The sequence below is a fragment of the Arachis stenosperma genome, chromosome 2 (genome assembly GCF_014773155.1).
Source record: "Arachis stenosperma cultivar V10309 chromosome 2, arast.V10309.gnm1.PFL2, whole genome shotgun sequence".
In the NCBI taxonomy this organism is placed as follows: Eukaryota; Viridiplantae; Streptophyta; class Magnoliopsida; order Fabales; family Fabaceae; genus Arachis; species Arachis stenosperma.
The window spans coordinates 43,594,340-43,607,381 of NC_080378.1; the positions used below are offsets into that span (position 1 = coordinate 43,594,340).

At 39.3% G+C, this 13,042-nt stretch overlaps 1 non-coding gene across 1 annotated transcript; it reads left to right on the forward strand.

Moving 5' to 3' along the window:
• Positions 1–1,162: 1,162 nt before the first annotated feature.
• LOC130964338 (small nucleolar RNA R71) lies at positions 1,163–1,270 on the forward strand. The gene has a single exon (XR_009080436.1). It is a non-coding gene; the product is annotated as a small nucleolar RNA R71 (small nucleolar RNA).
• The last annotated feature ends 11,772 nt before the right edge of the window (positions 1,271–13,042 follow it).

Genomic DNA, 13,042 nt, shown 5'->3' on the forward strand with positions numbered 1-13,042 from the left:
TAGGAAGGGTCTGCCAAGGATGATGGATTCATCCATGCACTTCCCAGGATCTTGTCTCTTTTGAGGTAATTTCTGCCTAGACAAGTCATCCAGTTCTTTGGTGAGCAAGGGAGGTTCATCTTCCCAAGTCTCATTTCCAAATAACTTGTCATTTAGCTTCATGATTGCTCCAAGGTATTTAGCAACTTGCTCTTCAGTGACATACTCATCCTCTTCAGAGGGAGAATACTCATCAGAGCTCATGAAAGGCAGAAGTAAGTCCAATGGAATCTCTATGATCTCATTTTGAGCCTCAGATTCCCATGGTTCCTCATTGGGGAACTCAGAGGAAATTGGTACACGCCCATTGAGGTCTTCCTCAGTGGCGTCCACCTCCTCTCTTTCCTCTCCATATTCGGCCATGGTTATGGCTTTGCACTCTCCTTTTAGATTTTCTTCTGTATTACTTGGGAGAGTACTAGGAGGGAGTTCAGTAACTTTCTTGCTCAGCTGACCCACTTGTCCTTCCAAATTTCTGATGGAGGACCTTGTTTCATTCATGAAACTTTGAGTGGTTTTGATTAGATCAGAGACCATTGTTGCTAAGTCAGAGGGGTTCTGCTTAGAACTCTCTGTCTGTTGCTGAGAAGATGATGGAAAAAGGCTTGTTATTGCTAAACCTGTTCCTTCCACCATTATTGTTATTGAAACCTTGTTGAGGTCTCTCTTGATTCTTCCATGAAAAATTTGGGTGATTTCTCCATGAAGAATTATAGGTGTTTCCATAGGGTTCTCTTAGGTAATTCACCTCTTCCATTGAAGGGTTCTCAGGATCATAAGCTTCTTCCTCAGATGAAGCATCCTTAGTACTGCCAGGTGCATTTTGCATTCCAGACAGACTTTGAGAAATCAAATTGACTTGTTGAGTCAATATCTTGTTCTGAGCCAGTATGGCATTCAGAGCGTCAATCTCAAGAACTCCTTTCTTCTGACTTGTCCCATTGTTCACAGGATTCCTTTCAGAAGTGTACATGAATTGGTTATTTGCAACCATCTCAATCAGTTCCTGAGCCTCTGTAGGCGTCTTCTTCAGATGAAGAGATCCTCCAGCAGAGCTATCCAAAGACATCTTGGACAGTTCAGAGAGACCATCATAGAAAATACCTATGATGCTCCATTCAGAAAGCATGTCTGAGGGACATTTTCTGATTAATTGTTTGTATCTTTCCCAAGCTTCATAGAGGGATTCTCCATCCTTTTGTCTGAAGGTTTGGACTTCCACTCTAAGCTTACTCCATCTTTGTGGTGGAAAGAACTTTGCCAAGAAGGCATTGACTAGCTTTTCCCAAGAGTCCAGGCTTTCTTTAGGTTGATAGTCCAACCATATTCTAGCTCTGTCTCTTACAGCAAAAGGGAATAGCATCAGTCTATAGACCTCAGGGTTTACCCTATTAGTCTTGACTGTGTCACAGATTTGCAAGAACTCAGCTAAAAACTGATGAGGATCTTCCATTGGAAGTCCATGGAACTTGCAATTCTGTTGCATTAGAGAAACTAATTGAGGCTTAAGCTCAAAGGTGTTTGCTCCAATGGCAGGGATAGAGATGCTTCTCCCATAGAAGTTGGGAGTAGGTGCAGTGAAGTCACCCAGCACCTTCCTTGCATTGTTGGCATTGTTGTTGTTTTCGGCTGCCATGGGTTCTTTTTCTTTGAAGAATTCGGTCAGGTCCTCAACAGAGAGTTGTGCCTTAGCTTCTCTTAGCTTCCGCTTCAAGGTCCTTTCAGGTTCAGGGTCAGCTTCATCAAGAATGCCTTTGTCTTTGTTCCTGCTCATATGAAAGAGAAGAAAACAAGAAAATATGGAATCCTCTATGTCACAGTATAGAGATTCCTTGAGGTGTCAGAGGAAAAGAAAAGTAGAAGACAGAAGTAGAAAATTCGAACTTATCAAAGAAGATGGAGTTCAAATTTTGCATTAAGGGATAGTGTTAGTCCATAAATAGAAGGATGTGAGAAGAAGGGAAGTGATTTTCGAAAATAAGAGTGAAAAAGAAATCAAGTGATTTTTGAAAAAGATTTTGAAATTAGAAATAAAAAAGATTTGATTGAAAACCATTTTGAAAAAGATGTGATTAAAAAGATATGATTTGAAAACAATTTTAAAAAGATATGATTTGAAAACAATTTTAAAAAGATATGATTTGAAAACAACTTGAAAAGATATGATTTTAAAAATTAATGACTTGCTTAACAAGAAAAGATATGATTCAAACATAAAACCTTTCTCAACAGAAAAGGCAAAAAATGTTCAATCAAATCATTAATTGTTAGTAAGTATCTTTGAAAAAGGAAAGAAATTGATTTTGAAAACATTTGATTGAAAAGATATGATTTGAAAAAGATTTGATTTTGAAAAACTTTGAAAAAAGGAAAAAAAATTGATTTTGAAAACAAAATCTTCCCCCTTGTGCCATCCTAGCGTTAAACGCCCAGAATGGTGCACATTCTGGCGTTTAACGCCCAAACCACTACCCTTTTGGGCGTTAAACGCCCAACCAGGCACCCTGGCTGGCGTTTAAACGCCAGTCTGTCTTCTTCACTGGGCATTTTTGAATGCCCAGCTTTTTCTGTGTGATTCCTCTGCAGTATGTTCTGAATCTTCAATTCTCTGTATTATTGACTTGAAAAGACACAAATAAAAAATATTTTTGGATTTTTAATAATGAGGAATAATCAAAATGCAACTAAAATCAAATAACAATGCATGCAAGACACCAAACTTAGCAGTTTGTATATATGGGAAACAACAAAACACTCAAGTCAATAGAATTCAAAGATCAAAACAAGAAAATCATCAAGAACAACTTGAAGATTAATGAAGACACATGCATGAATGCAGTAAGAACAGAAACATGCAATTGACACTAAACTTAAGATGAGACTCTAGACTCAAACAAGAAATATAAAATATTTTTTGGTTTTTATGATTTTGTAATTTTTTTTTTTGGTTATTTTTCGAAAATTAGGTGAAAAGGAAAATAAAGGTATCAAAATTCTTAATGAGAATTCCAAGAATCATGCAATGTTAGTCTAAAGCTTTAGTCTAAAGGAATTAGACATAGCTAGCTAAGCTTCAGCAGGACATTGCATTCAAGAGCTAAATTGATGATGATCAATCAGCCTTGGTGATGATAAGAACATCACCTTGAAACACTAGAATTCATTCTTAAGAACTCTGAAAAAAAAATACCTAATCTAAGCAACAAGATGAACCGTCAGTTGTCCATACTCGAACAATCCCCGGCAACGGCGCCAAAAACTTGGTGCGCGAAATTGTGATTACTACAACTTCGCACAACTAACCAGCAAGTGCACTGGGTCGTCCAAGTAATACCTTACGCGAGTAAGGGTCGATCCCACGGAGATTGTTGGTATGAAGCAAGCTATGGTCACCTTGTAAATCTCAGTCAGGCAGACTCAAATGTATAATGGTGATGAACGAAAATAACATAAAGATAAAGATAGAGATACTTATGTAATTCATTGGTAGGAACTTCAGATAAGCGCATGAAGATGCCTTCCCTTCCGTCTCTCTGCTTTCCTACTGTCTTCATCCAATCCTTCTTACTCCTTTCCATGGCAAGCTCGTGTAGGGTTTCACCGTTGTCAATGGCTACCTCCCATCCTCTCAGTGAAAGCGATTTGCATATGCCCTGTCACGGCATAGCGGAATTCAGCTGTCGGTTCTCGGTCAGGCCGGAATAATATCCATTGATACTTTTGCGTCTGTCACTAACGCCCCGCCTGCTAGGAGTTTGAAGCACGTCACAGTCATTCAATCATTGAATCCTACTCAGAATACCACAGACAAGGTTTAGACCTTCCGGATTCTCTTGAATGCCGCCATCAGGTCCTGCCTATACCACGAAGATTCCGACTAAAGAATCCAAGAGATATTCACTAGAGCCTTGGTTGCTTGTAGAACAAAAGTGGTTGTCAGTCACCTTGTTCATAGGTGAGAATGATGATGAGTGTCACGGATCATCACATTCATCAAGTTGAAGAACAAGTGATATCTTAGAACAAGAACAAGCGGAATTGAATGGAAGAACAATAATAATTGCATTAATACTCGAGGTACAGCAGAGCTCCACACCTTAATCTATGGTGTGTAGAAACTCCACCGTTGAAAATACATAAGAACAAGAGTGATCATTGGTTTCGGCCCCAGAGAGGGAACCAGAAGAACCAAGATCTGATCTAAGAACTAGATGTCCAAAGATGATAAATACAATAGTAAAAGGTCCTATATATAGAGAACTAGTAGCCTAGGGTGTACAGAGATGAGTAAATAACATAAAAATCCACTTCCGGGCCCACTTGGTGTGTGCTTGGGCTGAGCAATGAAGCATTTTCGTGTAGAGACTCTTCTTGGAGTTAAACGCCAGCTTTTATGCCAGTTTGGGCGTTTAACTTCCAATTAGGTGCCAGTTCCGGCGTTTAACGCTGGAATTTCTTGAGGTGACTTTGAACGCCGGTTTGGGCCATCAAATCTTGGGCAAAGTATGGACTATCATATATTGCTGGAAAGCCCAGGATGTCTACTTTCCAACGCCGTTGAGAGCGCGCCAATTGGGCTTCTTTAGCTCCAGAAAATCCACTTCGAGTGCAGGGAGGTCAGAATCCAACAGCATCTGCAGTCCTTTTGAGTCTCTGGATCAGATTTTTGCTCAGGTCCCTCAATTTCAGCCAGAAAATACCTGAAATCACAGAAAAACACACAAACTCATAGTAAAGTCCAGAAAAGTGAATTTTAACTAAAAACTAATAAAAATATAATAAAAACTCAACTAAAACTACCAAAAACATACTAAAAACAATGCCAAAAAGCGTACAAATTATCCGCTCATCACAAAGCATCTCCAAAACCTCAACCTGTTCCTTATTACAGAATCACAAGTACTTTTTATTTCATGTTATTCATTCTTCATAAACAAAAAATCATTTTTATCATTAATCTCCTGACTAAGAGTTACAAGACAACCATAGCTTGCTTCAAGCCGGCAATCTCCGTGGGATCGACCCTTACTCACATAAGGTATTACTTGGACGACCCAGTGCACTTACTGGTCAGCTGCACGAAGTTGTGTATCACAATTTTGTGTACCAATCATGCAACTAGAACAAGAGAACAGATAACATAACATAATAGAAAACAAAAAAATAACAGGTAAGGGATGTAAAGAGAACAAATCCACCTCTAATGGTGGTGTCTGGTGCTCCTCCTTGAGGATTCAATGTGATGCTTGATCTCTTCAATGTCACTCCTTGGCCTTTGTTACTCTTCCCTCATAGCCCTTTATTCTTCCCTGATGGCTCTTTGATCTTCTCTTATTTTATTGAGGGTGACGGAGTGCTCTTGATGCTCCACCCTCAATTGCTCCATGTTAGTGCTTAGTTCTCCAAGAGAAGTTTGCCATTGATCCCAATAACTTTGAGGAGGAAAGTACATCCCTTGAGGCATCTCAGGCATCTCATGCTGAGGTGGATGCACAGGTTCTTGTGCATGCTCTCTAGTTTGCTCCATCCTCTTCTTAGTGATAGGCTTGTACTCCCCAATGAAGATATCTCCTTCTATGACAATTCCAGCTGAATTGCATAAATAACAGATGAGGTGTGGAAATGCTAACCTTGCATTAGTATGAGGCTTCTCAGCTACCTTGTACATTTCTTGAGGAATCACCTCATGTACTTCCACCTCACATCGAATAATGATGTAATGGATCATGATGGCTCTGTCAACAGTCCCTTCTGACCGGTTGCTAGTGGGAATGATGGATCTTTGGATGAACTCCATCCATCCTTTAGCTAGGGGCTTGATGTCGGCCCTTCTTAATTTAATGGGCTTGCCATAGGAATCCCTTTTCCACTGTGCTCCTTCTACACAAATATCTAAGAGTAATTGATCCAATCTCTTATCAAAGTTGAGTCTCCTAGTGTAAGGATAAAGATCTCCTTGCATTAGAGGCAAGTTAAACGCCAACCTTACACTTTTCGGGCTGAAATCTAAGATTTTTCCTCGGACCATGTTGATCCAATTCCTTGGATTTGGGTTAACACCAGTGTCATGATTTTTTGTAACCCATGCATTAGCATAGAACTCTTGCACCATTAGGATCCCAGCCTCTTGGATGGGATTGGTTAGGACTTTCCAACCTCTTCTCTGGATCTCTCTTTTATTTCTGGATACTCATTCTTCTTGAGTCTGAAAGGGACCTCAGGGATCACTTTCTTCTCTACCACTACTTCATAGAAGTGGTCTTAATGGGCTTTGGTGATGAGTCTCTCCATCTTCTAAGATTCAGAGGTGGTGGCTATTGCCTTTCCTTTCCTCTTTTTAGGGGGTTCTCCATCCATAGGTGCCATGAATGGTAATGGAAAGAAAAAAGCTATGCTTTTCCAACACCAAACTTAAAACTTTGCTCGTCCTCGAGAAAAAATAAATAAAGAAGAATAATGGAGTTGAAGAAGAAGACAATAGAAAGATTAAGAGGGAGAGAAAGGGCTCGGCCTTGTGGGTGTATGAGTGTATGAGAAGTGTGTGTATGAAGGGTTATGAGGAGGGGTATTTATAGGAAAGGGGTTAAGTAGGTTCGGTCATGGGTGGAAAATTTGATTTTGAAGTGGGTGGGGGTTGGTGGGAGTTATGATGATTGTGGGGAAGTGGTATGGATGTGATTGGGCTAGGGTTTATAGGGAAGTATGCGTGAGGAAGTGTGAAAGTGAGTGGGGTAGGTGAAAGATGCTGTGGGACCCCTTGGTCCTGAGAGGCTAGGGAATTCATATTCCCTGCTTCTCTGCACTGGCATTTGAATGCCCAGGGGCTACTCCCTGGCTAGCATTCAACGCCAGCATTGCTGCCCATGAGGGACGTTGAACACCCAGCTGGGATACCCTGGCTGGCGTTCAACTTTAACACTCCATCCAGAGTGTTCTGTTTTCATTGCTTAGCAATTTTGTATCTGTTCTGACTGCTGCACGATTATGACTCTAGAAAAATAAAACTGATGAAAGTAATTAAATAAGGTTGGGATGCCTCGCAACAAGCACTTCTTTAACGTCATTAGCTTGATGGTTAGCTCCTTATGGAGGTGAGTATGGGCTCAGATTTTTACCCCTGACAGTGAATTTTTTGCCTGTCTTCTCATGAATGAGCTCCACATGCTCTAGAGACAGGATGCGATTCACTGTGTGTGGTAAGACTGGCTTCTTAGTGAAGACAACTCTCATGCCAGGTGAGAGACCTTCAGTTGGGACTTTTTTGTCCTTCCAGCCTTTAGGTGCTTTCTTTTTAGTACCTTTGTGCTTAGAGCTTGTTGATGGCTGGCCAACACCAAAATTAGAATTGAAGTTTGGGGGCTCTGTAATGCTCTGCACAGAAAGAGAAGGTTGTAACACTAGGTGTTGCACAGTTGTCTCTCTTTTAGAGGGAGAACTTGGATGAGGCATCTTGAATAAGATGTGATCCTCCTCTATTTGTAGAGTCAATTCTCCCCTAGCCACATCAATGATAGCATCGACAGTGGCTAGGAAAGGTCTTTCAAGGATGACAGAGTCATCCTCATCCTCTCCTATGTCTAAGACTCTGAAGTTTGCAGGGATGTAGTGATTTTCTACTTTCATCAAGACATCTTCTACTAATCGATATGGCTACTTCATTGTCTTGTCTGCCATCTCTAATGAGATGTTTGCAACTTGTACCTCAAGGATGCCCAACTTCTCCATTACAGAGAGTGGCATGAGGTTGATGCTTGACCCTAGGTCACACAGAGCTTTGTCAAAGGTCATAATGCCTATGGTGCAAGGAATCAGAAACCATCTAGGATCTGGAAGCTTCTTATGTAGCCTCTGCTGAACCAAAGCATAGAGTTATTTAGTGAGCAGTGGAGGCTCTTCCTCTAGAGGCTTTGTACCAAATAACTTGGCATTCATCTTCATAAGAGCTCCTAGGTACCGAGCAACTAGCTCTTCCCTAGTGTCTTCATCCTCGTCAGAGGATGAGTAGTCATCAAAACTTATACACTACAAAAGTGCATTCAAAGGAAACTCAAGGGTCTTTATGGTTTCCTTTGGTTCTGTGATAGAGGGTTCTTGAGTGGGATTTAGGAACTCAAAGGGTGTGCTTTTACTGGCATTTAACGCCAACTCTGTTAGCTTATTGGGTGTTGAATGCCCTTACTGTCCACCTTTACTGGCGTTAAACGCCAGTCCCTCTGTCATTTTGGGCGTTGAATACCCAGTAGGGATGTCCTTGCTGGCGTTCAACGCCAGCTTCCCTAGGTGAGTGGGCGTTGAACGCCTAGTGAGGGGTTCCTCACTGGCGTTCAACGCCAGAATGTCTAGGAGTTTGGGCGTTGAACACCCTGTGAGGGGTTCCTCACTAGCGTTCAGTGCTAGAAAGCCTACCTGGTTGGGCGTTGAACGCCTAGTGAGGGGTTCCTCACTAGCGTTCAGCACCAAAAAGCCTGTGTTTTTGGGCATTAAACTCCCAGCCAGTACTCCTTGGCTGGCATTCGATGCTAGCTCTGCTACCAGGATGGACATTGAATGCCCAATGAGGAGTTCCTCACTAGCGTTCAGCGCCAGGCTTGCTGCCAAATTGGGCGTTGAATGCCCAGTGATAGGTCCTTCATTGGCGTTTACCGCCTTCCCATTCTGTCCAATTTTGGCCTCCATGGTTATGGCCCTGCACTCTTCTCTTGTATTTACCTCAGTGTTACTGAGAAGAGTGTCAGGAGGAGTCTCAGGGATCCTCTTGCTCAATTGACCAACCTATACCTCCAAGTTTCTAATGGAGGACCTTGATTCATTTATGAAACTATGCGTGGTCTTAGAGAGGCTGGAAACCAGAATGACTAAGTCAGAGAAACTCTTATTAGAGGTTTCCATGTTCCCTTGAGAAGATGGGAATGGTGGCCTGTTGTTGAACCTGTTCTGGTTCCTTCCACCTTGATTGTTATCGAAACCATGGTGAGGTTTTTATTAATCCTTCCATGAATGGTTAGGATAATTCCTCCATGAAGGATTGTAAGTGTTTCGATAGGGTTCTCCTATGTAATTCACCTCCTCTATTGTGGGTTGATTAGGATTATAAGCTTCTGTTTCAGAAGAAGCTTCCTGAGTACTGCCAGTTGCAGTTTGCCTTCCAGTTAGATGCTGGGAGAATATATTGACCTGTTGGGTCAAGATCTTGTTCTGAGCTAGTATGGCATTCAGAGTATGAACTTTAAGAACTCCTTTCTTCTGAGATGTTCCATGGTTCATAGGATTCCTTTCAGAAGTGTACATGAACTGGTTGTTAGCAACCATCTTAATGAGTTCTCTAGCTTCTGCAGGTGTTTTCTTCAAGTGGAGAGATCCACCTGTAGAGCTATCCAATGAAATATTGGATATCTCAGATAGACCATCATAGAACACGCCTATGATAGACCATTCTGATAGCATGTCAGGAGGACATTTCCTGATCAATTTCTTGTATCTTTCCCAATATTCATAGAAGGATTCACCTTCTCTTTGTCTAAAGGTTTGAACTTCTACTCTAATTTTGCTTATCTTTTGAGGGGAAAATAATTTAGCCAGAAAAGCATTAACCAGCTTTTCCCAAGAGTCAAGACTCTCTCTAGGTTGGGAATCCAACCAAAATTTAGCTATGTCTCTTACAGCAAAGGAAAAGAGCATAAACTTGTAGATCTCAGGATCTACTCCATTAGTCTTTACAGTATCACAGATCTGTAAGAATTCTGCTAAGAACTGATGAGGATCTTCTAGTGGAAGTCCATGAAATTTGCAGTTCTACTGTAGAAGAGAGACTAACTGAGGCTTAAACTCAAAATTGTTAGCTCCAATGGAAGGTACAGAGATACTTCTGCCATAAAAGCCTAAGGTAGGCATGGTGAAGTCACCAAGGACCTTTCTTGGCTCCCCTTGAGGTTCGGCCATGTCCTCTGTTTCTTGCTCAAAACTTTTTAAAAGGTCTCTTTCGGAGTGTTGTGTTTTAGCCTGTTGTAAATGCCTCCTTAGAGTCCTTTCAGGTTTAGGGTTAAGATGAAAAGGAGGTTCTTTATCCCTGCTCCTGGTCATACACAAGAAGAAAAGAAAAGAAAAAAAAGAAGAAAGCTTTTTGTGCCAATTGGCAAGAAGCTCCTCCTTAAAGTGAAATGTGAAGAAAGAAGAGGAAAATAGTGTAAAGAAGTAGAAGATGGAGACTTTGAGAATAGGGGATAGAAATAGAGAAGTATAAATAGAAAAACTAAATTAAAATTAAAAAATTATTATTTTTTTAATTAGTTTTCGAAAATTAAGTTAATAATTTAAAAAGAATTAAAAATTAGTTGTTGATTTTCGAGAATAGAAGAGAGAGAAGAAGAAAATTTTTCGAAAATTAAGAAATAGAAGAGTTAGTTAGGTAGTTTTGAAAAAGAGGAGAGAGAAGATAAATAATTAATTAAGAAAAGATTTGAATTTTAAAATAAAATAGAAGATAAGATAAAAAAATATTTGAAATTAAAAAGATTTGAAAAATATTTGAATTTAAAATTTGAAGTTAGAAAAGATAAGATAAGAAACAAAAAACAGATTTGAAAAAGATATGAAAAAGATAAGATTTGAATTTGATTTTGAAAAAGATTTGAATTCTTTATTTTGAAAAATTGAAAAAAGATGAGATAAAATTTGAATTTTGAAGAAAGATAAGATGAGAATTAAAAAGGATATGATTTTTGAAAAAGATATGGTTTTTATATTTTAAAAATATTTGATTTTTAAAAACTTGACAACTAAGATATGATAAGATAAAATTTTGAAATTAAAATCTGAATTTTTATGTTAGTTTTCGAAAATTATGGTTAAAATTAAATTAGAAAAGATATTTTTTATTTTTGAATTTAATGATGAAAGAGAAAAACAAGTGAAAGACACAAGACTTAAAATTTTTAGATCTAATGCTCTTATTTTTTCGAAAATTTGGAGGGAAACACAAAGGGACACCAAACTTAAAAATTTTAAGATAAAACACAAGGAATACTCAAGAACACTTTGAAGACTAACAGAACACGAAGAACAAGACTCAAGAAATTTAAGGAACACAAGAACACACAAAGAACACCAAACTTAAAATTTTTATAAAACCAAAAAGAAATTTTTGAAAATTAAAAGAAAAATAACAAGAAGACACCAAACTTAAAGATTAAAAACAAGATTCAAACAAAAAGACACGAATTTTGAAAACTTTTAGAAAAAGGACTCAATAATTTCGAAAAAATTTTTAACCAAGAACATAAACAAAAGACTCAAACAGAAGAAGAAGGTGACAAAGAAGATAAAGGTTTTTGGTGAAGTTTAAAAATTTTTGGAATTGAAAAACAAGAACATGTAAGACTCAAACTAATAACAAAGACTAAACAAAGAAAAGAAAAAATATTTTTGAAAAGATTTTTGATTTCTTTTTTTGAAAATTTGAAGAAGAAGAAAATAAAAATAAAAGACTTAACTAAAAATAAAAGTTACCTGATTTAGGGAGCAAGACAATCCATCAGTTTGTCCAAACTCGAACAATCCCCGGCAACGGCGCCAAAAAATGGGTAACACGAATCCCCACACCTTCGTACAACTGTACCAGCAAGTGCACTGGGTCGTCCAAGTCATACCTGAGCGAGTCAGGGTCGATCCCACGAGGATTGTTGGCTTGAAGCATGCTATGGTTATCTTGCAGGTCTTAGTCAGGCAGATCAGAAGGTTGTTGGAAGAGTTGTAAAATTTGCATTAAAAGGAATAAATTGAAAAGGGTAATTAGAAGTCAGAAGTTGTGTAAACTATGAAAAGAGAATAGTTGAGGACTGGAGTTGCTTTGTCTTTCTGAATTAAATCTGGTAGTACTATTTCCTTTACTTGTGAGTGATTTCTTCAATGGCAGGTTGTAGGTGATTGACGCTGGTTTGAGCAGCCGCCAATACTCCTCCAGATCTGAACCCCACGGTTAGTGAGGATCCATTATGATTGAGGGTGATGCTCCTGCAATTCATTCTCCTTGATGATCCTACTAAAAATGCCACAGACAAGTTCGAATCATCCGGATCGGAGGATGCAATGCCTTAGGTTCTAGCCTCTACCACAGAGACCCTAATCTCCTCGTAAATCGGCTGAACTGATGTCTCAAGAAGTCCCCAACGAAGTCGTGGATTAGCCATCTGAGAGATGTATATTCAAGCTGGTGGTTCAGCATTGTTCGATGAAAGACGCACTCTGAACCGATGTAGAATGTGATAACCTTATGCCAGTTCAACGCATTCATGTTGATGAAGAATGAATATACATCTTAGAATTAATCAAACACAGATCAAAGAAAAACAGTAATACTTTATTAATTCATAGGACTCAACAAGGCTCCTCCCCTCAACCTAGGAGGTTTAGAAACTCATACTGAAAGTAAAATACGAAGGTAAACAAAATTAATGTGTGTCCTCCTAGATCTCTTCTAATGATTATGTAAAATACACTTTAAATACTAAATAAATGCCTAGTAAGGGTAAAATAGTCTATCTAGTGTTAAAATTCACTTCTGGAACCAACTTGGTGAGTGTTTGGGCTGAGCTTTGTTGAGATCCACATGCTATAAGGCTCCTACGGTGTGAAACGCTGGCTAGGGGGTCCTCTCTGCGCGTTTGGACACTGGTCTCTGCTTTTGGGCGCTGGACGCCAGGTAGGTGGCAGGAAGCTGGCGTTGGACGCCAGTTTTGGGCCTTTTAATCCGAAGCAAAGTATAAACTATTATACATTGCGGGAAGGCTCTGGAAGTCAGATTTCCATAGCCTTTTAGAAAGCTCCATTTGGACTTCTATAGCTCATGAAAAGCTCTTCCGAGTGCAAGCAAGTCAAATCCGAACAGCATCTATAGTGCTTTTCTCAATCTCTGAATCAGCCTTTTGCTCCAACTCCTCAATTTCAGCTAGAAATTACCTGAAATTGTACAAAAACTTAAAAACTCATAGTAGAATCCAAAAATGTG